The sequence below is a fragment of the Anser cygnoides genome, chromosome 6 (assembly GCF_040182565.1).
Source record: "Anser cygnoides isolate HZ-2024a breed goose chromosome 6, Taihu_goose_T2T_genome, whole genome shotgun sequence".
NCBI classification, from domain to species: domain Eukaryota; kingdom Metazoa; phylum Chordata; class Aves; order Anseriformes; family Anatidae; genus Anser; species Anser cygnoides.
The window spans coordinates 7,359,777-7,384,730 of record NC_089878.1 but is presented as its reverse complement, the minus strand read 5'-3'; the positions used below and the strand labels follow the sequence as shown (position 1 = coordinate 7,384,730).

Below are 24,954 nucleotides of genomic sequence, written 5' to 3'. Positions count from 1 at the left end.
AGGGAAGGACAAAATATTATAGTATAAGAAGTCATTTAAAAAAAATAAAATTTAAACTATATCACCTATCAAATAACAATTACTATCCTTTAAAGTCATGTATATATTCCTCTTTTTATGCATAATAAAAGGATGGTATCTGAAAGAGGACTGAAATTCTCTAAATTATTTTGTCATTTTATATTCTAAGATATTGTTCATTAAGTGTGAGCATGGCACACTGAGCAGGAAAGAGTGTGTATTAAGACAAATTTAGTATCTACAGATGAGTTTATATGATGGTACATACACAGTTCCATCCAGGTAAATTGAGTTACTTTCCACTTAGTCAGCTGCATATGAGCCAGCAGTGTGCTCAGGTGGCCAAGAAGGCCAACAGCACCCTGGCTTGCAAAAGAAACAGGGTGGCCAGCAGGGCTAGGGAGGTGATTGTCCCCCTGTACTCGGCTCTGGTGAGGCCGCACCTCGAGTACTGTGTTCAGTTTTGGGTCCCTCGCTACAAGAAGGACATCGAGGTGCTCGAGCAAGTCCAGAGAAGGGCAACGAAGCTGGTGAGGGGTCTGAAGAACAAGTCTTAAGAGGAGCAGCTGAGGGAGCTGGGATTGTGCAGCCTGGAGAAGAGGAGCCTCAGGGGCGACCTTATCGCTCTCTACAGTTACCTTAAAGGAGGCTGTAGAGAGGTGGGGGTTGGTCTGTTCTCCTGCGTGCCTGGTGACAGGATGAGGGGGAATGGGCGATAAAGTTGCGACGGGAGTTTTAGGTTGGATGTTAGGAAGTACTTCTTTACCGAAAGGGTTGTTAGGCTTTGGAATAGGCTGTCCAGGGAAGTGGTTGAGTCACCATCCCTGGAGGTCTTTAAAAGACGTTTAGATTTAGAGCTTGGCGATATGGTTTAGTGGAGGACTTGTTAGTGTTAGGTCAGAGGTTGGACTAGGTGATCTTGGAGGTCTCGTCCAACCTAGATGATTCTGCGATTCCTGATCTAGACAAACAGTGAATGGCATTTCCGATGGCAGCACAGAGAAGATGTTCAGTGGATGCTCCTGACTCTTTCTGGCAATCCAAACAGCTGAAGTACATAAAGTCTATTATTTTTTTTTTTAAACAAAATTCTATTCCAATTCTTCTAATTGTTTCAAAATTTATTTCTTTATTCATTCCGTGCTGATGAAAGGCATGGAATGAAAAAGCAACAGCAGTCAAATGCTTCTAAAACCTACACAGGACTTTATATATAAAACAGCTTGAGAACAGGCTAAATTGAGAATTGCACATGCACTCTGCAGGGACTGAAACTTCAAAAAGTGACAACTGATGGTATTCAGAGAAAACAGGAAAGAAGCAGTGAATAATGGATTTAGATGAGATAAAGTCAAACCGCTCATTCAATTTCTATCTGCAAATCAGTAAATGTGTTTCTAGCAATAACAGCATAGGAAGTCATATGGTGTTTCAGCAATTCATTTATATTAAGTTATACTTACAAAGTGTAACCTGAAGTTGGAATTTTTGTCTCTTCATTTCAAGCTATGGCACATTTATTATAATGCCCTTGGGAGCTTTAACAGTTAATAATTGAAGAGGTCATTTTCTTATGAATTGCTTCTTGCTTTTCCATCCTCTTTATTTAGTTTATTGTGAAGGGAAACTTAGAATTTCTGAAGGTCTACCAGATGTTGCAGCCACTGCCAGCTCTGTGTTTTAGCAGACATCAATAATTCTTTAATAGCAAGGTGTAATATAAGAAATGCAAGGGTTTTTTTGTTTTGTTTTGTTTTCTCAAACTAAACAAACCCACGGTCATAAGATTTTTTTTCAAGGACAGGACTAGGGAAGGAGGAAGGAAACAGACAATATTTTAACTTGCATGTCTTCTAATTTTAGCAAATATATTGTGAGAATTCCCATAATTAAATTCAAAAGTGGGAAAATAATATATTCTATGTACCATCTTATTTCCTATGTAGAGAATAAGGAACTCTGTCTGGAACTTCAGCAGTCAAATCAACAGAACTTCCCACCTATTACTATTAAATTGTATTTAAACAGCAAATAATGGTTCTTTTAAATAGATTTCCTCATCTATATCGGTAAACCTGCAGGTACAGTTGTGTTCCAGAAAGGCCTTGGATTGTGTTAAGTGGTCATTGCTCATTTCCTTCCCTGGACATCAATGCAACATTTCTGATTATCATGTGCCATTAAAGAATATTGAAAAATGCATTGCAACACTTCCTGTTTGTCAACAATTATTCTTTGTGAAACTGATACAATACACAAACAATTATATTTGGAAGACCTGGGGACAAATGATCTTTCACTGGGTTCTCCTCTGTTATCCTGAAGTTCTGAAATCTTTTTTCCTAAGGCTTTCAGTTAAATCTGATATACTGGTTTACTGTCATAAATTTTTTTTACATTTACTCCTAAAAAATTATAGAATATATGTATATAATGAAATGCTGTAAACATGTCATTGTATATTAATACTGTTAAATAAATTATAAAAATCATGTTCAAAATACAGACACTAAGAAAAATTAAAATTGATACTTTAAATAATAAAAATGAAATGGTTTGGAACTTCAAACTTACGTATCTTCCTTTCACTGAGGCATTCAGCAGCACTAAGTATTAACATGGAAGGCCAGCAGCAAAGAACGTATGTGGAACGATCACTGCTATCTTCCTACACTTTGTTTTTCCTTTAATGATATATCTATCAGCTTAGTCATTCCAAAAAGCTTTATTTCACACTGTTAATCAAGCACAATTCACTGTCCGTTAGTCTCCAGTATCTCCACTGTGATATGCAAACCTGAACCTTTGAGTTGGATGAGTGTTGCTGACATTTGAAACATGGCCATCATCAACTGGGCAGCATACAGTATAAACATGAGAAATAGGTAAAAGCTTAGCAAATCCTCCACGAAACAACCTGCAAGCCAGAAAAATAATTATGCACAACTTTGTGTATGGATTTCCTAGAGAAAGTGGTCAAATATTCACCATGCTCAGTAGCGTGTGTATACATTGGTCTCTGTTGCAAGCAATGCGTTGAATAGGAATGATGCCAGCAGGAGACTCTCAGGCCAGCAAGCACACTCGAGTCCTGGTGGCAAGAGCTGAGGAGATCCAGGACATGGAAGTAATGCTTTACTCATGTTCGTGCGTGTGAATTAATAATGTGTGGAGCCAATCTACACGTTACAACCAGCTTTAAAACCTTTAAATACCCAACTCTGCTATTTTATGTAATCACAGCATTAAGTTAAATGCCATGTGTACAACCCTGCGGCAGATATAAACACGGACAGCACAATGCCAACTCGTAAAGTGCTTTAGTGCTTCAACTGTTACAGACCAATTAACATGCGGTTCTTACTCCAGCTTTGCAACCCATGACATTTGACTTTTTTTAGAGGTGACACTTTGAGATTTATCTAACATCCTGTTGGAACAGTCACAGACAATTTAACTTCCCTGGAATATATTAGTTTATGCTGCTGCTATAAAGGATCCAAATTAAATTCCCCACAGGGATTTTTAACTGCCATACTAAGATGTACAAAGTAAATTTTTTTTCTAACAACAGGGACTGCAATAATGACTGTTGAATTTTATTTTGATAATGACAGATGTTACAAAGACAAAATAGGAATTCTTAATGAGATTTTGGGTGACATTATCCCAATTTCATATACTTATATATTTTCAAATTTGATAGTAGTAAAACAGCTTTCTTCATTAATATAAGAAGTATCTTTTAATTTGTAATGTTGCATCAGGTTCTCTCTGTACATTCCACTATTTGTAGCTTTTTACTTGAAATACTGTAAGAATCTTTAACTTTTTGCAGTAAAATATGATTATATTATATAGAGAAAGAGATGAATATAAGATTAAAACAGGATAATTTTTAGAAACTCTGGCTAGGCAAAATTTGTTTTCTCTCGCCATTTTATGTGTGGTTATAGGAATGTGGTTGAATAAAACTGCAAGGCATTCTATTTGTATTCAATAGTGGATAAAAACAATTCAGTTTTTTACTTGGAAGAATTACTATATCCCTTTCAAAAATAAAATAAAATAAAATAAAATAAAATAAAATAAAATAAAATAAAATAAAGGAACACCTATATGTCGTAGGCAAACGGAAGAAAACAGAAGACAGTTCTTAAATGTTAAGTGCTGACCAGACCAAATAATCAAGGAAATAAAATATATTGAGATTCTGGTCATATTTTAAAAATATAACAATGTGGATCTAAGCACCAATCTTTTGTCTTTTTTTTTTTTTTTCTGGATAGAGTATTTAAAAAACAAACAAACAAACAAAAAAAAACTTGTTCTTTAACTCTTGCTTATCCATTTCCATCTCTTTTACTAGAATTCAAGTACTGTGATGTACAAGGATTTAAGAAACCACATTCGTATGATATATTTCAAAAGTTATTGAGATCTGTGGCCTGTCTGCTCCCAGAAGATTCCATGTGGTTTGAAATTACAATATATTGCAATATTAAAATGTATTCTTAGCTTTCTATAAAATGTATAGCTAAGTCTTCAGAACACAGCACACTTCTAACTCCTGTCTGCCAAGAAAGCAGCTGTGTTCCAGTTCTCTCAGGGGTCAGATGTCACTCATTAAATGCACTGAATTGCACTTAATAATAATGATGAAAATGTTTACCTTTACATGCATTTAGCTGATATACAGGAAAAAATTAATAGTTTTAAAGGCCATCCAAACCAACTCTTTCTCAGTTTATAAGTCTGCATATGCCTAATGCTGTGTGTTCTGCTTATCTCCTGAAAGCCCAGCAGCAAAATATATTTAAAAACAGTTGCCAATTTCTACCCCTATTGTCAAATGCTATTTTCAATGCATGGTAGCTACTGTATCCAATACAGAAAGCAGAAAAGTGATCACAAACTAATGGCAACCATTTGACTAGTCCTCTGAATTATTAATAAATTACATCTATGGAAGTAATTTAGAATGACTCATTAAGCCGATTAACTCCCTGTTTCATGAGCAAACGACTATTCTAATAGAAGGGAAGGTAGGAACTAGTAGATAAATAATGATTATTGGAATAGCAGAGCTTCTTTTGGAGCAGTTGTCAAGCTAAAGATGAAGTGTTATTTGAAAGTCTCAGGAAGGACTTTGAGAAATTGGTGCAACAGAAAATTAGCATGAACTAGTATAAAGGTAGATTATCTGATTACACAAAAGGTGCACTTGACAATGTAGTAAATAAGGAACACTATCTAATCTGTACAGGCTCTAAAATGCAGCAGCCACAAATTAAAGCTACAGGTATAGCACTGGCTCTGCCCAGGATATCATACCAGTGCTTACACATGGCGAATTAAAATGTAGTCCCTACTGAATGAACCGTCTGCCTGCACACTGAGAGAACTGCTGTTCCTAGGGGATGCTTCACTTTCCATTTCATTATTTGTGTTTGCCTGAGCAGTTTTTACATTGTCTTACCTTAGTGTTTATTACGTTGTAATCAATTAAAGGTATAAAATTCACACTCACAAAATCAGAGTGTATCTTTGCACAGTTAATGAGATTTTCTAAACTGCTTTTATCTCCTTTATCAATAGAAATGGGAACTGGCTGAAAAAGAATTAGCCATTTTATGGTGTACTAGAATTAAATTAATGGTGATTATTTTGTGATGTAAAATTAATGTATTTTAATCAGCTATTATTAGTGCATGCATTTACATGCAATTTTTTTCCCCAAGTGTTAAAGGGAAAATAAAGATGTAGCAGGTTATATTTCCACTGATAGCTATAGCCTGCATTACAGAATGTATTTTCTTCTATTTTTGGAAAACTTCATTACTATAACCCCCATTTTTATTTTTATTTTTTTTTTCTGTGTACAAAACATGATAAAAGGAGAACCTAGAAAGAGAATATTACTGTGAGACAATCATGATGTTATGCATCCCATTCACAGAGCAGCTTTTTGCAAGGTAACTGGCATTGACATTACAGGTTCTTTACAAAGTCCATGAAGGCCCCTTAAAATCCATCCCAAGCCTGCAGAAGAATTCAGGAAGTGCTGTATAATGTCTTGCAGATATCTAAAACCTGTGCTACTCTAATTACTTGTAGTCAACATCAAATCACAACAAAGGTGCTGATATATGCAGCATAAATTTTCATCTCACACAGAACTTTTCCAAGTAATCTGAAAGAGTTATGAAAATTGTAATAATTAGCTATTCTGTTATAAAATACACGTTGATAAATATGCAATGCAAATATGTTATATAATAATCCACAAATTTGGTGTATAAGTATATATACCTGCATATTTTATCTGTAATTTATTACATTCTAATACGCCAGAATAAATATTTACTATTCATTACAATTGCTATTCATTAGCCTTCACACCTTGCAAAATACTAAGCAGTCTGAACTATAAAGAGCTATAATTAGAACTGTGTAAATTCTAATTTCTATTCTGTCATGCAAAGAACCCAAAGATCATCCAAATAAGATCCCATTTGCTTGTAAGGGAGGCTTCTGGAGTGTAGACATTTAAAAAAAAAAAAAAGTCAAGAAAGACCTTTACAACTTTTTTCCCCTGTATTGAGTGCAGTCAATAATAAAACCAACAAATCTAAGTTATAACTCTGATTTAACAGAATATATAAACATAATGCAGAATCTATAGAAGATGTAATAACTCCTTCAGAATGTAAAAACATTGATTTTTAAATGAATATTTTAGACTAGACACATCTAGACTTATTAAAAGAGGATATTCTGAGAAAATCATGGGCTTGATTCAATCAATTAGTTCATACATTTTATTGGACGATGACAAATAAAATTATGTAAATATATATATATAGTGAGAAAGAGCAGCAAAAAGCCAACACTAACCACTAAGAGAAGTTATAGTAAAACTGTTCATTAAAATTCTTGCAGTTTTTATGACTCAAAGTACACAGCTGCAGTGCAAGCATGCTTCTGTTTCACAGACATGCAAAACTGACTATGTACATTGCCTAAATACAGACTTTTAAGGCTATGCAAGATACGTGCACTCAATTTACTACTATGAGGGTGGTGAGGCACTGGAGCAGGTTGTCCAGATAAGCTGTGGATGCTGCATCCCTGGAATTGTTTAAGGCCAGCTTGGATGGGGTTTTGAGCAACCTGGTGTGGTAGGTGTCCATGCCCATGGCAGGGGGGCGGAACTAGATGACTTTTAAAGGCTCTTCCAACTCAAATCATTCTGACTCTATGATTCTGTGATAGCATTGCCCCTTGTCCCCAGACCAACCTGCCACTTAGATCTTCTAGGGTAGGTTACCTTTCCTTGCAGTGTGCCTAAGGATGGGACTTACCCAGGCTATGCCTCTAAATGCAGTCAGTACATAATCAGGGTGCACACAAGATGTACAAGACGCTGCTGGATGCTTGTGTGCCTACATGCCTTGACATAGCTAGTTGTGTAAATATCCTATGCATTCAATGACAAATATATATATCAGAGTATATTATGAATGCTACGAAGAAAGTTAAGAAACCTAGTGGAATTCCAATAAGCCAGGAAAGTCTTCTATATTGTTATCACCTTGCTAGTATTCCAGGTAAATCATTTTGCCTCAGTTCTCTTAACTGCTACAAGACAATGCTATTTTTCAAAGGCAATATTTTCCCTTTAGATAAATCTCCAATTCTATGGTATTTGGATAAATAAAAACCTGCACCTAATCTCAGTAGGCATTAATACAAGGAAAAGTTTATCTTATGCAGAAAACCAAACTGCAAAATAATAATGGGTCCCCCCAGCCTTAAAAGTTATGAATCAGTCTCTGAATTCTTGTTTTTATTGTCCCTGATGAGTGCTACTTTGCATTTCAGTTTCTGTTATTTATAGGGCAATGCCTCAAGAAGCAAGTACAAACAAGCATATGGAGGATCTACCAGCTCAGGCAAAATGCTTCAGCATGACTTGTGGTACTGTGGGGATTTAGATTCTAATACTAAATTACTTCATTATTGGTCTGGAACCCTCTCAAGGCAATCCCAACTTTTCAAATCATATGGTCTTTATTTGATAAGTGGGAAGAAAAAGAGTGGAACAGAAGTTCAAATCATCTTATTTAGTCAGTTAAGAAGCTACACAGCACTAAATATGTTTTACTGATATATTTATGGAGACTTTCTTGTCATCTACGCTAGTACAGAGCCTTTGAACTAGACATACTTTTGGGACCAGGCTGCGTTCCCTGTATAGTAGTTTAGCACCAATCTGATGGCACAAAGCAGACAAAGACAAATTTTTCAGGGCTAGAGAAATGTTCTGAACAATAATAGAGTGGCTATTATCTCTCCTTCAGGAAAAAAAAAAAAAAAAAAAAAGGCTTGTCACAGCATGGCTACTCCTGTCCTTTTTGTAATTCCTCTTATGTCACCAATACCATGTAACCATGCAATGTTAAACATACAACTGATATTTCCAAGGTGTGGGGAATGATTTTGCATTTGCATCATTACATCCTGTGTCACAGCTACCTCCTCTGGGTAGAAAGACAAGGGGTGAGCAGGCAGCAGGGGAGAAACATCTAAAGGAGTGGGCCTGGTGAAACTCAAGAGAAGTTCACTGCTTCACCAGCCAGGTAGCAAACACAATGTGCTTCCCAATGCTTGGGAAGCCCCGTGGACATGGAATTAGGTTCTCTGCTTTGCTGTGGACACCAAGGCAGAACATGGAAGAAGGACAAGCTCCTTCTTATAACATAATTTCTTGTAACAAGCTTATAAATTGTAAGGTTATGATCTATTTAAGCCAGAAAACTCAGTTTCATTCTCAAAAAAAAAAAAAAAATGTTAACACACTCAACTGAAGGCATGAGCCGCCTCCCAAGGAGAACAAATTCTATCACGCATTCCTTTAACAGCCAATAGTTTGTCAGAGTTTTTCAAACACCCAGTTTGTTTGAAATAAAACATGGCCTTTTCCAAAAACCTGTTTCAGAAATTTACTTTGTTACTACAGCAGTTATTTTAATTTCTACTTGTGTACCTCATTTGTAAGTTTTTCTTTTTTAGAAAAATTAATATTTTTCAAAATAAAAAATGGATTCTACTTTGAAACCTTTCAACATAGTATTCTCTGATATTCTGATATTTTTCCTCCTCTGTCTTCCTGTGAGAAGCATAGTATGACCAATACTAGATGCTATCTCACTTGAAGGCTAATCTTTCCTGTGGAGTACTGTAACTTCATCATGGGTTATTTATAAAATAGAAGATGTAATAAGAAACTGTAAAAATTCAGTACACCTTACCTCTTGCTGTTGCCCTCTATCTCTCTTAAAACTTGATCAGGAGCAGCTGTTCAACCTGGTTGTGGACTACCACTATCCTTACTGAGGCAAGTGACACCTTCAATCATTCTTAGCAATCATGTTTCATGATTTGTCAACCATTTAATTAATTTCAGGGGGGAACTTTTATTTGTTCATTTAAGAACGAATCTGACGAATAAATATTGAGGTTACTATGCTGTTGTTTTAGCACAGCTGTGCTAACAAAGGATTTGCTCAAATTTAGACAATGCCATGGTTCTGATAAAATGCTTTGAGTGTTTAGTCTTATGTTTCACCATACATCATTGCCTGCAATGATGTTGAGTTATACTACTGTCATATTACTTGGTATGGTTGCTATTTTAATAGATTGAACAGATATAAACTGATTGCCTTAAATTAAATATGCGTAGTTCTGCAGTGCTGTGCTATACACCGATTGCAAGTGTAGTCACTACAATAAAAATAAACTAAAAATGCTCAAGAAATGATCTGTATAGAAGACACCACTTCATATTGTCTTTGACAAATGAAGTGGAAGAAGTAAGGCAACTTTTGAATCAGATTTCATTGTCCAGGGAGAACTTTTGTAATTTGTTATATGGCTGCAAAAACAACAAACAATCCATTTTATTAAGTATTCCATATCTTGAAACTCCAACTTTGTTTTTATGATTAATATTTGAATATCAACTCAGCACTGAAATACATAGAGTATGAAAACAGAAGCTTTGTTTGGGAAATGCAAAAATATTTCTCGGGTACTATTAGCAAACAACTTGGCAGTAATATAACAATTATTTGATTTCCTTATTTTGTTTATTAAATCGCGGAACTCATTGCCATATTGTTTTGGATGCTGGAAGAATAAGTGAAAGGAAATGCATCAGGGGCTATTAAACTACACAAACTGATGCATGAAATCCCAGATGAGAGGCTGTATCAGCTAAGCTGCCATTCTGATAGTTCTGACATTATTTTCCCCTCCACAAGTATATGTTACAGTCAGAAGTTGAAAAAAGAGTAACCCATGATTAAGAACCTCATCTTCTCCAGTACCTCCATTCCTACGTTCTTAATATTAATTTTCTGAAAAAACGAGATGTGAAGGTAAGGGGAAAGCTTCCGTCTTGCAAACAGAAGCACGCTTAGTATCCGTAAGTTTTTTTGTTACTGAAAAGGGCTTTGGCAAAAATTGTCACTAGGACATATTTTTAAACATCAAGTTCATCCTGTCCTTTAAACTAGACATGAATTTTTCTGTTAATAATATTTAATAAAAGAGGGAACCTCAAAATTAGTTAAATTTTCAGTGCTTACTCTGCACTTTTTTATTAAACATGCTATAGCCACGTTTGTTTGTACTGAGCATGAATCTTAGCAGCAAGAACAGTACTAAACACCTACTTAAATATCTGCCCTTCTTTGCTACTTGCTTTTTCTCCAGCACTGCTTTGATTTATATCTTTATATTGTCTCCTTTAATATCCTTTAATTTTTTTTTGTAATTTCCAAAACATTTGCTAAGAAAGGTATTTTTCATTGTTATATAAACTTATCCGCAGCAAATTCTCTAGTGAATATAGAAATAGAACCTGTATAAATAAAAACCTATAGGGATAGAGCATAGGCAATACTAGATTTTGAGCAGAGATTTTAAAGCTGATAAATGAATAATGATAAATGATAAAGCTGACAAACACAGTGCTGGTTGTGTTCTTCATTTCACTAACATGATTAAGATTTCAAAGAGGAACTGCATCTTCGTTTTAGTACATGTACCTCACACCCCTTTTCTTTGAAACACTGAGATTCAGGAAAATAAGAAAAATCTGGAATAGTCCTATCCCTCAGAGAGTGATTCAACTGCTTACAGAAGAGTAAAAGTCTCTCTTCTGTGACATTCTTATGCCAATATTAAAGAGTAAATAACAGTTTAAACACCAGACGGAATGCAGTCAGTAATAACATGTTAACTTGGAGAATTTTGTCTAATGCTTAGGACCATTTTTGTTGTTGGTATTTATTGTAAGCTCTGTCCTTATTATCAGTCAAGACAGAACAAAAAGAGCTTCCCTTTTGGGGGTAAACAAAGTGCTACTCCTGAATGGCTGTGTGTGTTTTATTTCTGGGAGTCAACTGAAATGTAACTATGCTAATAATTAACTTAAGATGGGCCAATTCAGACAGCTCTGCTACTAAATGCAGGAAGCTGGAAAACAATGTTTATTTGTTTGTTTGAGCAAGTGTTTTCTAGAATCTTATTTTAAATAATATTAAGTATCAGTTTAAGAATGGGAAGAAAATTGTCAAAATAGCAGGAATGACTTCATTTATGACATTTTCTACAAATATTTTATTCTGTGCTCAGTCTAAGACAAATACATAGGATTAAGGTCATTGATTTGAGGTTTGGAGAAATATTTTTTTCAGCACTTAGTGTCATCCTCTTTGCTGTTCCCAACCCACCCCACACTGAAAAAAGACAACACCGGTGAATAAGATTCTGTTGCAAAGAGCCGTCTTAGAGAGAAATGATCTCTGCAGTTTGAATAAATGAAAACATTTTTTAGCCATTTCTAGTTCTTAGATCTCAAATTTAAAATAATATTTACTTTTATCAAAACAAAACCTGATAATTTGCCTTTTGTCTGACCACTTTGCTCCATAATATTCACTGTTAGCTCATAGGCAGAACGCTTAAAGTGTTCTCTGTTTAAGAGAACACCCTTCATCATTCAAGACTGATACTTGTAAGGTTTACAATATGATCTGATTGGACAACTAACAAAATATTATCATATCATTGTTTAGTAGTGTCCTCTTACAAAGCACAGAAAACTAGAAGGACAAATTGTTGAAAATATTTAACGGCTTCTAAAAGAACTAAATCAATGGGAACAAGAAAGAGCCAAGGCAATATTCCATCAGCCAAATTCACGCTGGATACAGCCCATTCCCAGCAGCAGCAGTTATTGGTAGTGGTTAAGAGCAAGCCCACTTGTAGCCAGACTTGCTTCTCTATCTGTGAGACATGTTAGATCCTGCCTTGGGGACACGAGCTGGCCTACCTGCTCTAGTGGTCTCTTTGGAGAAAGCCAGCATGCAACACTAGAATTGTTTGGTAAAAAGACTGAAGGTGGAAGAGTCAACTAACACGAACTGCTTGTAGACAAGTCAGTCATGAGAGATAGCATCAAAATCTACCTGAGTTGGATGATTATTTGGGATAGAGGATGGCCGAACAACTTCAGTTTTATCTCAGACTTGATGGAGCTTTTTTGTGTTTTGTCTGCTTTCACCCCTCTGATACACAGGAAGACTACACAAAGAGCAAGATAAAAGCAACTAGTAAATGGTAAGGCCTTGTGCTGTCTTTGAGTATTTAGCTGGCAAAAAAACCAATTACATCACAACAGACTTTTCCTAAGGACCATTTAGTTAAATTCAATAATAATATCAGGGTACACTTAACTTCATCCCTAATTTTATATATATATATATATATATATGGGCTCATGTAAGTACATGAGACATTAATTCAATTGGAAAAACAGCAAGGCATTTGAATGCTTTCAACGCAGGCTATTGAAGCCATCACCCCCTAATTTCAAATCATAACCACTCCACATTTGCACTTACATAAATCTGCTGACTCAAATGGAAGCCTTAAGAGTAATGCTTTTGTAGTTCAGCCTAGCAATCTCACTCAGTTGTCCTTGTTAAGCCTATGCCAGATATGAATTAAGCCACCTGAGTGGTGTGAAAGACAAGCTGTAAATGAAAGTATATTTTGAAATTTTTGTGCACCATGAAACAGCCATTTAACGCAGGTGTTTTTCATAATTTCCAAATTAAAAGAGAAACAATGCAGAACTGAGGTCTAAATCTGAGATAAGAAAATTGAAGATCCTGTTTTTGAGCAAGAGCAAAAGCTCTGATGTCCCTTCTGCCCCTACATGTGTGATTGTCTGACAAAGCTTCGTCTAAGAGACTCATTTCAGCCTCTGTAAAGACAAAAGACAGGGTTAGGAGTCATGGTCATGACTCTGTAAGTTAAGAGATGGAAAGTTTGGAGGTGATAGAAAGGCAAAATAATTAGTTTACACAGTTCAGTGTCCAAATAACCTGTGAGATGAACGGAGCTTTCAAACCTCTCTTTCCTCATTGACTTTGATTCCTTTTTACTTTAGCAGTTCATAGAGAGGCTTAGAGGAAGAGCTGTATACCTATTGACAGTTCAGATTTGAATTATTAAGGTGAACTGAAATGCCCTTGTTTCCTGCACCAGTGAACATCCCAAATGTGGCATCTCTTTTATTAGTGATGAAACTACTGTTTTATTCTCTCCATTCCACAGTTTTCTCGATGTTCAAGACAGCATCTTCAACAGCACCAAGGACATTGAACACACTGTATTCAAGGGACAAAACTTCTATTGTGATTGTTCAGTGATATTTCTACCCTTGAAATTTTGAATGCCACAACCCATACTAAAATTAATAAAATACCTATTACAATACTGATGTATGGCACTGCATCTTTATTAATCTGATCTGCCATAGTCCAATATAAGATGACATAAGATATAATGAAGTCTCAGGACATTCATTAATCTAAGCAACAAAATTAATTAGAAATTAGTAAGCTAGAAATGTAGGGAATCAGACTGTAATCCTACTGTCTCCATTGAACAAAAAAATCAAGTCCAAGAAGATATTTACATTGCTATGAAATCACTACAAAAATTTGCCATTATGTGTATAGCTTCAATTTAGTGTATGCTGTTGCATCAACAAAACTTTCATAAGCAATTTCTTTCACTAGTAGATTTCTTTTCTATATCACTACTATCCTGCAAAAAATAACATTTGTGTTCACTTGGTCCTGCCAAAGCCTGAAGTATCAAAACAAACCAACAGTACAATTTTCAAGGGACTATGTAACATGAAAAAAAATCCATAAAGATGATGCGCATAGAAGAATAAATGTATTTGGAAACTGTGTAAGGCAATAACAAGAACAGCAAAACCCTGTAGAATATATTCTACTGTATAGTTTAGCATTCTGTACCACTGTGTATATGTGTCCTGCGAGTCTGTGTATACTAAAATTTTCTACGTCCATTCAACAGCCCCATAAAACTACAATTTTATCAGTTCCAACTGAAACTATCTTCTGATATCTTGACAGCACCTCTTGTATATTATTCTGATTATGTACGTAAAACACATCTTCAATAACTAGTGATTCTAGGGAAGAAAAAGGACAAGAATATATTCAAGAATTCCAAATGCTCTACCATAGCTTAGCAGCATCCATATGTATTCTTAAATAGTGATTCTAAGCACAGTGTTTTATACACTCAGTACTCAAGTGATTTGTACTGTTGACCACTGAATGTTCTACATTATATGGAAATACATATGTTGTTAGAAGCTATGTCCAAGCCATAAATTGCATAAATAGCCTGACAAACAAATTCATCATCCACATTTTACCTTATTGCCAGTGACCCTAGAACTTATTGAAACACTCTAGCCCTGAGAAACTTCAGACAGTACCCATTTTCTAAAATCTGCAAGTCAGAGATATTTTACTTTTCCCCTTCACAGTATTCTATTTAGCTTTTTCTGTCCTCGTAAATACAGAAGTAAATAAAAAAAAAATCAAAAACACCAAGGAAGCCTAAAACTGTCAAGAGTTGTATTCACTGTAAATAACCATTTAATTACTTTAAAATTCCTTTGCTGGGAAACATAGAGAATTTCATAACCTCTGAAGAAGCTGCTGATTTTCCCTACTGTTCTCGATTTCACTTCTAAGCCTTTAAAACTTTCTCTTTCAAAATCTCATGTTCTTGAAAATAAGACGTTTTATGAAAATATGATGTAATTGTTCTTCAAAAAATGTTTTTTCTTTAGTTTTGTTTTTGAATTTTTTTTTCAACTCAGCATCTCCTAGCAAAAAACAAATGCATGACAAACGTAGTAGAGCAGAAACAATAACTAGAATAAATTTTCAGCAAGTTAGCAGTTTCATTCTTCATATTTTAGTTTGTCATGAGCTAAACTAAAAATTATAACACGACAAATACTGTAATTGAAGAAAATACCATTTTAAATTTTTATAATTTCTATCTTTCATGAAAAGTATTTGTGATCCCCTCAGAGTCCCAAAGGAGATTCCAAACTGACAGTTCTGAAGAGCAATCAGGTGTCACTCTTTAAAAGGAGGCTTAAACATAATCAAGCAGAGCAGCTTGCCAGTTCTCCTGCAGTCCCAAATGGACCTTGTTCCATTATGCATCCTCCCTCAGTTTCAATTCATGCTGAACTTAACTAAAAGCCTTGCTTGTGCAATTTCAGGGGTTGCATCTTGCTTGAAAATGGCAAACAGTCAATCACTCCAGTGAGAATGGATCAAAGAAAACAGGATAAAAGACAGTGCCGATTACACCATTGCTCTTCCTAAGCTGTTCAATAAATCAGCAGCTCAGCATCTGTGATATTTTGAGAACCTCTGTTTCAAACTATTTGTAAAAATTCATTCCCATTTAGCCCATATCTTTCAAGCCATTGAAGCAGTTGCTACTGAAAATGTAAACCCACCACGGCGATTAAAAAAAAAAAAAAAAGTTACACGTAAGGACTTATTCAGCCAAAGTAGAACTTTTTTTTTTTTACTGAAAAAGAGTTTATGTATAATGCCTTCATAAATGTAGGTATTTTGTAACTATTTGCACTTATTTGTAATACATTTTGATTTTGTTACGAGTGGATTCTGAAGTCTTCTAAGCAGAAATTAAGACAAACTATATGTTAGTTCTTTCAGATTTAGTCAACACTGATAACTTTGTGCTATACTTGCCACCTCTAAAAATTTACCAAGGTGGCTATATTTTGCATGTGTTTAGCAGCTCCAGTCACATAATAGTCATTTCTTTCCAAGATTTCAGCTTCTCTAAAGCTGTTTGAAAATGTACCCCAAATACTTTTCTGTGCATATTTCCCCATTTTATAGAATATTAAGAATTTTTCTCTTTGGACTGTTGGTTTTGGATGTCAGAGACAGCTTTGACATCCTCTTAAATGGAGGTTCCTGCAGCATCACCATAAGAAGCAATATAACTGAACTTGAACACTGTTCTACAAACACCCCCAAAAACAGTCCAAATATAATAATAAAGAAAGAAAATGAATTGTTAGAAAGACAGAGTTAGAAAGCCTCAGTGACTCCATTTGTATTTTCTAGGTACTTGATATTGCCCTGTTTTGACCTCTATGCAACACAGTGGTTTCAAAACCCTGCTTGATTGATTTCTCAATTTAGCACAACAGCAGGACATAAGACCATGGCCATGAGTAGGCAGATAACTTTTCAAAAACACTTGTTTTGTACCCAACTCTCAGAAAACATTCTTGCAACCCCTCATTTTCTGAAAAAGAAAAAAAAAAAGTGTTTAGTTTAAAACATTTCTTCCCCCAAAATTCTCACAAGAATATTAGGTGGGAATGGGACAATTACCTTTCATTAGTACGTTTAACAAGAGTACCAGAAACATTTCACGTCCTTTCAATTTCTCACAAAAGAGCGTTTATGGAGTTTATGCACACAGTACAGTTGCATTTTCCATTCACGTTCCTGCACTGTCTACATTGCTATAGTTCTTGAATACCAAGCATGCTGAAAAGATACAACAATTTTTTGCTGTACCTATTAAAAAGAAAAAAAGAGATCATTTACTCACCAAAAATTCAATTCATGCCTGTTTTCTGTTAACCATTTCTGGCAATTCTTCACTGCAATTGAGCCACCACAGAGAATCTTGTATTTCTACAGACAAAAAATATATGTAATTTTTGATTAAAATCATTGTTTGCTTGTACCAATTTGCACTGATGAAGCTCTTCCTCACCTTAAAAAAAAGTAATTTACAAGAGGACATAGCAGCTTACAGAAAACTGACTGGAAAGATAAGCTTAGCAGAAGCCTGGAAAATTTTCTGTTTCATTATGTCTGTTTCATGTTTTATGATTCATTATTGGTGCTTCAATTTCCAGCCTATGTAGTGGAACCCAAACAGGTTCAAACATTTCAAACTACACTAGCCAGCTTATTGTCCTTAGACCATTATAGCTACAACATCACTACATAAAATATGTGACATTTGGCTTTGCTTTGTTAAAGGAACACTGCCAGATGTATGCATTCAAATACGTATGTTTTACTTGAGGCACCTTTTCAGCATTTGAGATCTGAAGAGAAAACTAATGCAGTATTATCTTTCCTGCGGAAAGACAATTAGTTGTCAAATAGTCCTATAAAATGAGAAGAAAATGTAACACTTGTACCAATTTGACTTGCTTCACCTAAAGCACGTAATAGCAGGGCAAGTACTCTGTTCTGCCTCTCCTTATCAAAACGTTTATTGAGAGGTCCATTTAATTGGAGCAGGAAGGAGAATTTTTTTCCATGAAAAGGCTTCAGCCTCAGTGCACATGTTAATCTGCATTTATTGCAGTTTTCTGACAGCAAGAATCACTGGATTTGTTTTACTGAATTACAGTGTTGCACTATGTGGTGGTTTTACCGTGCTAGGCAGCTGAACACCACAACAACTCTCTCACTCCCCCTCCTTAGATGAGGAGGGGAAGAAGTAAAGGAAAGAACAACTCACGGGTTGAGATAAGGACGATTTAATTAAAGGGAAGAAAAAATAATTATTAAGGAAATATTATTATTAATTAAACAATTTAACTAAACAATTAACAATTTAACTAAAGGGGAAAAAAAGGAAAGGGGAAAAGGGAGGGGGAAAGGGAAAACTAAACAAAACAAGTAAAGGCTATGTGGAAGTGCAGAGGAAAGAAATTACTCTCTGCTTCCCACAAATGAGCGATGCTTGACCACGTCCTTGAAGCAGGGCCTCAACGCACGTAGCCGGTGTTCGGGAGGAGGACAGACGTTTTCACAACGAGAGCCCACCCCGCCCCTCTTCCTCCTTTTTCCACCTTTTACTGCTGAGTGTGACATCAGGTGGTATGAAATATCCCTTTGGTTGGTTTAGGTCAGCTGCCCTGGTGCTGTTTCTTTTCTCACATCTTTGCCCACCCCTAGGGGGTTTAGAGAGAGTCCTGATGCTGTGCCAGCACTGCTCAGCAGCAGACACAACACTGGTGTGATACCATTGCTGTTTTAGCTACGAGTGCAGAGCACAGCACTGTATGGGCTGCTGCAGGGAAAGTTAACATCCCAGCCCGACCCAGTACACACTAGTGAATTATAGACACATTTTAATATCATCATAATATCTAGGCAGATAATAGTACAACCATTAGAAAAGTCTTTATCAACAGTCTTTATCAACTTCATCAACATCTTATTCAGGTAACTCTGGAAAGAAGAAGCTATCTTAAGATGAGAGGCAAAATTAAAATACTTATTTACTGAGGAAACAAACTCAATGCTTGTCCTATTCTGGACAGGAATGTGATAGCAGTTTTTTTTCAGACCTCTGTATAATAAAACTTACACAGCTTTGGGAAGTTTTGAAACCTTCAAAGCAGAGATGTTCAGGTTTTTAGGATGGGAAGAATAATCAAGAATTCCTTTAAGATGTTCTGCTCCACCTTCCACAACACAAAACCAAGAGGGAGGACCTTGCTGCAGGGGGCATCATGTCTAAACATATGCACATGCTGTATCTCAATTACATGCTACCAGGCAATAAAAATTTCAGATTGCAACAGAATTAATGATAGGTTGGGGGACAGTAGGCAGGTGACAACAGGTAATGACTTCCCAGTGTTAGTAGTATAATACAATAGATCATAGAGATTTCTCTATGCTTCTCTTTTGCTTTACAATTACTGTCACATTCTCTACTGCACCTTCAAAGAAGGGATATTCATGCTTCACTGTGTATCAGCTTCTTTCTCTGCTACAGGAATACACATTTTTTGGAATGTTATCTGAGGTTTCACCACCCTGCTTAGCAGTGACAATGCACAGCAAAATGCACACAAACTGGTTTGATTTAAAACTTAATTTTTAAGGAAACTTTTAGAAAACAACCATGAAAATGTCACATGGGAAGTAGTAAAAGATAGCGAAGACAAAAGTATAGCTTTGCACAAAGTAAAAGTAACACTATCCTTACTTATTAGTAGTCCATAATAAATTTCTAAACAAAAGTATTTCTGAGCATTCATTTGTAAACAATTTTATGATATACGGCTCTACAACACCTGTAAATATGCCAAGCAATCCATAACTAAAAAAGTAACAGCTTTCTGAAGTAATTCTAAACAAGTTTTTCGTGGTATTAAGAAGTCACCTTTCTAAACAGAGTGTTTTAATACCAAAGTGGAAAATGGTTATTTATGCTTCAATATCCATGCTGTCAGGACTATCATAAACATACCTTTCACCCCAGTTAACCATGCAGATGACAGAAGGCTCCATTTGAGTATTTCCCAGTCAAACAGTTTTGATCCCAAATGAACCAAGCAAGAAGGTGCCCGACCTGACTGCAGTCAGGCAGAATGCAGAACTACGTGCAGTGGTGGTGCTGTAGCAGGTAACTAACACCACCAAACAATGGCACTCATCCTTTGCCAGGCTTGTGAAGTCTACATAAGAGTACTTGAAATAGATAAGCCACTGCCAATGCTAGTGACTCGATTTCTATGTCACTTTTGTTATTGTTTGTTTTCCATTTGTTTTAGAAGAAAATGAATGTAGAGCTTCCTCGACAGGATTCATCTTTCTTAACTATTGCATAAAGATCTACTACTGAGCTTATTGTGTGGGATGCCTTTTAGGTGGATGGAGAAAACTGGGAGTCACTTTAGATCCCTGAAGTTAGACTAAAGACATATTTTTTTGCTCTTCAGTTTTCAACCTATTAAACGCATTTGAACATAAGCATGCTTTTTTTCTTTACTGCGAGCAACGTGGACTTTGAAAAAGTATATAATAGGAGTGGATGGAAGCTTTCACCACATGGCCCATAACAAGCTGCAAAACTTTAAGTACCACCTTCCTAAGTTGCCCTCCCTAACAGCATTCTCAAACGCTGCTTGGAAAAAAAATAAATTTTATTTTGGGATTAGTTTCAGATCCCAGGGGAAGCTGAAATTTCAGTTCCAGTCTATCTTCCAGTTAAATCCTTAGGTAACTCCTGTGGTTAAGTGAAAGTTGAAATAAATTTAATTCACTAGAACTATAAATTTTTAGAAAGAAAGTCATGAAGTATAAGACGACATGAGAAAAGTTGATCTAAGTTTTCCACGTTAACACCAGTTAATTATTATTTAGCTCACTGGGTATTAAATACTGGAAAATCAGATCTTTTGTTTTTCATATGGCAATTCATACTGATGACAATTCTTCAGTGGGACATTTCCCCCTAGACATGAGGAATTAGGAAACTGATTTATTACATTTACTCATATTACACAGAGAAATGTGAAAGTATAGTCACTAAATATTAACAAATCCATTCTGAAACATGGTAATGTGGTGTGGGTTGTTTTGGTGTTTTTTTTTTTTTGTTTTGTTTGTTTGTTTGTTTGTTTTTGTCACTCATCCAGTCTGTTTTTTATTTTTTTTTAACCATTTTTTCAACTGTCAAATCTAACTCCATGTGACTAAAATAAACATTTAGAAAAAACTGTTGAACTATTATATCAGATATAGGTAAATAGGTGGTTTCTGGCACCCATAAATCATTTGCCTATTTGGCCATAGCTCCCTTTTCATTTGAATGAGCTTTCATGCTTTTCTGACATGGCAGTTTTAACTATCATCTTCCTTTACTAGGCACAGATTTTAATGCAGCAGAACACCCAAACATTATTTCAAAATAGAATTTCGTAGTATGAGGAGTGCTGGGAGGGTGTAAGTATTTAAGGCAGGAAAAAAAAAAAAGAAATAAAATGCAAAAATGTTCCTTCTTGAAATAGAAGACAAACAATAGTGGTCCCAATCAAGAGCCCATCTGGTTCCCCAGCCTGTTTTCAGCACAGCTGAAGGGTACTTATGACAAAGTAAAACCAGGGCAAACATATCTGACTGCTTTTCCTTCATATCCTTGCAGCCTGCAACTATTTCCAGCTCAGAGGAATTCCTTTTAATTATTAATTATTCAGTTTAATTTTTAATTCAATGTTTGTTAATCTTTTTAACTGTTAATTATTTGACAAATACCACTTGGTCGGTTAATTCTTTTTTATAATTCATATACAGTAAACAATTGTAACTCTTACTTGTAAGCAATATTTACTGTAGAATTTTACAAGGTCAAATATACCTAAGCATTTTTTTTTCAATTGCTAATACTAAATTGCCTTGACCAGTGAAGTGTCTGCTATCAAAGTTCTGATCTAATTACTTTTAGTTGCACGTGAAATTTAAACTGAAGCTCTGTATGTCAGATATCACCTTTGAAAAAAAAACCTGCAAAAACAGAAAAAAAAATCATTTAAACTACTTTGAAGCAGTCCAAGTACCCAGTTTTTTTGTGCTCTCTCTTAATCTGATAAAAACTGTTTTTAATTCAGGCTTATAAGCATTGGCTTGGACCTTAACCACTAACTTGGTAATAAGATGAAGGAAACTGTTTTGAATAAAATAATAAATTTTCAGCTTAGTTCAGTATTAGAAATATAACTAATATTTTGAAGGTTAACTACAACTAATAGCTCAAAAGTAACTTGAGATGAAACCCAGCCTGTGGTGGTAGAGACTTCTATTCACAGTATAGGACTTTTAATGCTTTAGGCTTGTACATATTTCAAGTCAAACAACGCTTTTATTTTCACATAGTTTCTATTTCTATTCATTAAAACTTCTATTCATGTATACTCTAAATTATTTCTCTACTGCAGCTTATGCCAAAAGGCTTGGAGCCTCACCTCTCCTGCTAATTAGAAATACGTAGGTCTAATTTTCATGAGTATATTTGGTTTACTTCTAAGTTTTACCTGTACCATAAAATTTGAGCCTTTTAATTCTAGTGAGCATATTATTTAATTCTAGTGTAGAAGTGCAAGATTTTCTTTTTTTTTTTTTTTTTTTTATTCTGGTCAGGCAAACACAGAAATCAAGCCCCAAAATCTACTGAGAATGAAAGACAATATGCAAAAAATATACACATCCTAAATATATATATATATGCACAATTATATAGACTACAGTATTTTTCTCATGTCTTCCATTATAAATAAGGTACTTTCTTTTAGACCAGAAGCCACATAACTCTGTCTACATCACATTTGTCTTTATTTTTAGGCATGATTGTAAATTTATTATCTGTTTAATAATTCCTTGATAGATGTTACCTAGAAAGGTGTAGAAAGGAATAGAAATAAAGTCACTGTTATGTACTAGGATTTCTAAAGATCAGGATATGTACTTGTGGGTTTAAAAAACAACATAACCAATTCCCCCCAAGCCCAAAAAAACAATCAAGCCAACACTTGGAAATGCTTCTTTTGGTCAGGAATCTTCCCAACACTATTACACCACAGAAAAAGGACAGGTACTAAAACCATAAGAAAAATCACCAGCTGCATAGGCCATTCTCATTTTATGTTTTTTTTTTTTTTTTAATGCTATAAAAATGGCACTCTTCATAGGTAGACATAGGTAGACACTTTTTTTTTTTTTTTTTTAAATAAGTAGTGACATAAAACATTTCACATAAAGCTATGCACTGGATGGTTTAATAGCCATTTCTTGTCACCCTAAATATAATTCTTGGTCAAGTGCACAAAGCTGGGGTTTGTGAAGTTATAGGACCAGTGTTCAGAATAACGATTCATGCCTGTCTGCCAGCTGGAATGCAGACCTTCCATAAATGTTTGCAGTTTGTTTAGAACAGGTTCTTTTTATTGCTAGTTATTTTGCAAATATTTTATTGGCAACTCTTTGTAGATGAAGTTGCTTAACTATCTTCCAAGGTAAATGGAAACCATTCAGACCTGAGGGAAATATATACAAGCATTCTCAGGAGAGGAGAAACAATTCTTGAGTTGAAGTTGCGTCTACAAACTAATCAGCTTGCTTTCCCCAAGGAGATTTTTTTTTCCCCGTTTTACTGCTTCCATTTAACCCATTTTTGCTAGAACCTTTTAGAAGTAAAGGTCATTTGGCCCACTCCTGTTCAAACTCTTGCATGAAAGGATGTTGCTATTTATTGCTATCTGAAGGCTAGATTGTGAGGTGTCTATTTATAGCATGAGAATACAATTTTAATAAGACAACAGGCTTCTACAACATGAAAGTAGCTTTCAGTTATTACCCAGCCGTATCAGCTGTGAATTGGTGATCTAAAAGTAAAACACTCCTATTTCCAAAACCTATTTCCAACTACATGAGCTTTCCAGCCTTCCAGAGCTGTTAGCATTCACCTTTCAGACCACAGATTAGGCATGATTTTGTACCTCACCATCTGGCATTACATTCATTACATTTTATAATGCTTCATCTTTCAACTTTACCTTGACCAAAATAAAATAGAAAATAAGATTCACCAGACATATCTTTGCTTACACATATCATCCAAAATATCTGATGGAAAAATATCTTATTTTTTGCCTACGTTGCAGGAACAGTACACTACCCATAAAAGTAGCTGAGTTGTTCCCTGACATTTTACCAGTATAAGCCACTGAAGTAATAGAAAGAACTATAAATAATAAATAACACTGCCTAATAAAATAATAAAACAAAACAAAATAAAAAGCAGACTGTGTTTTATTTCTCCTTACTCTTCAAATAATTGGATTTTTTTTCCATAATTGCAATCTTATTGGAGAAATAACATCTCAGAGCCAAAAGTGCTGATTCACTTCTTTTGAAACTTAATTTTAACAGTATGTACAGATCAGAAGAGTGATTTTCCTCCTGAGATTAATTTTCAAAATGGCAGAGAAGGAGAAGAAACTGGCTGATAGTAGATACTTCATTATCTGCCCAAGTGTAAAAACATCTTTCAGCATCTTCTGTGTGTGTATAGTTTTTCATTTGTTCACCCTGCTTTCATGAGGAGCCAGCAATGGACAAAAATTCATTGTAGCAATGCAAAATACTGCAGATGTAGGCATGCAAACTAATAGCCACTGAGAGGCTGTTTTTTTTGAAGATATCTTTTAGGCAATGGTGAAACCAGAAGCAAATAAAACACACGGAAAAATACAATAATTTCATTGCATAGAAATAAGATTTTCCAAGCATATATAGCGTTCAACAAGAACAGAGAAAAAAAATCTACTTTTCTGTCATGTATAGGCAATTATTTACTACAGGATGAAAGGCTGACTAGCTTTAGTGTTTCAGAAGATAGGAAACACATTTAGTTGGCACAGCAGGGCCAAGTTCAGAGTGTGACATACAGATCCATATTACATATAGAAAGACAAGGGCCACAGGACACAGGTTTACTTAACAAGAAAATATTTTTCCTAGAAAACAAACAAACAAGAAAAAAAAAAAAAGGAAAACCCCAAAATGTGGACTAAGATAAAGTAAGATCAATACTGCAAAGTTCCTCTGCTTCTTCAGAATGCAGTATGTGGTAAAGACTCCTAGT

The 24,954-nt window shown here is 35.1% G+C and overlaps 1 long non-coding RNA gene across 2 annotated transcripts in view; it reads right to left on the bottom strand.

The window, feature by feature from the left end:
• The window catches only part of LOC136791153 (uncharacterized), a 169,799-nt gene that overhangs the window by 6,905 nt on the left and 137,940 nt on the right, over nt 1-24,954 (bottom strand). The window contains exons 8-9 of one of the 2 annotated variants that reach the window (XR_010832555.1): nt 17,107-17,192; nt 15,144-16,794 (exon numbers count right to left, since the gene is read on the bottom strand). This is a non-coding gene — a long non-coding RNA (uncharacterized lncRNA). Of the gene's footprint in view, nt 1-15,143; nt 16,795-17,106; nt 17,193-24,954 lie in introns of those variants that run through there. The other variant, XR_010832554.1, reaches the window with a different exon arrangement.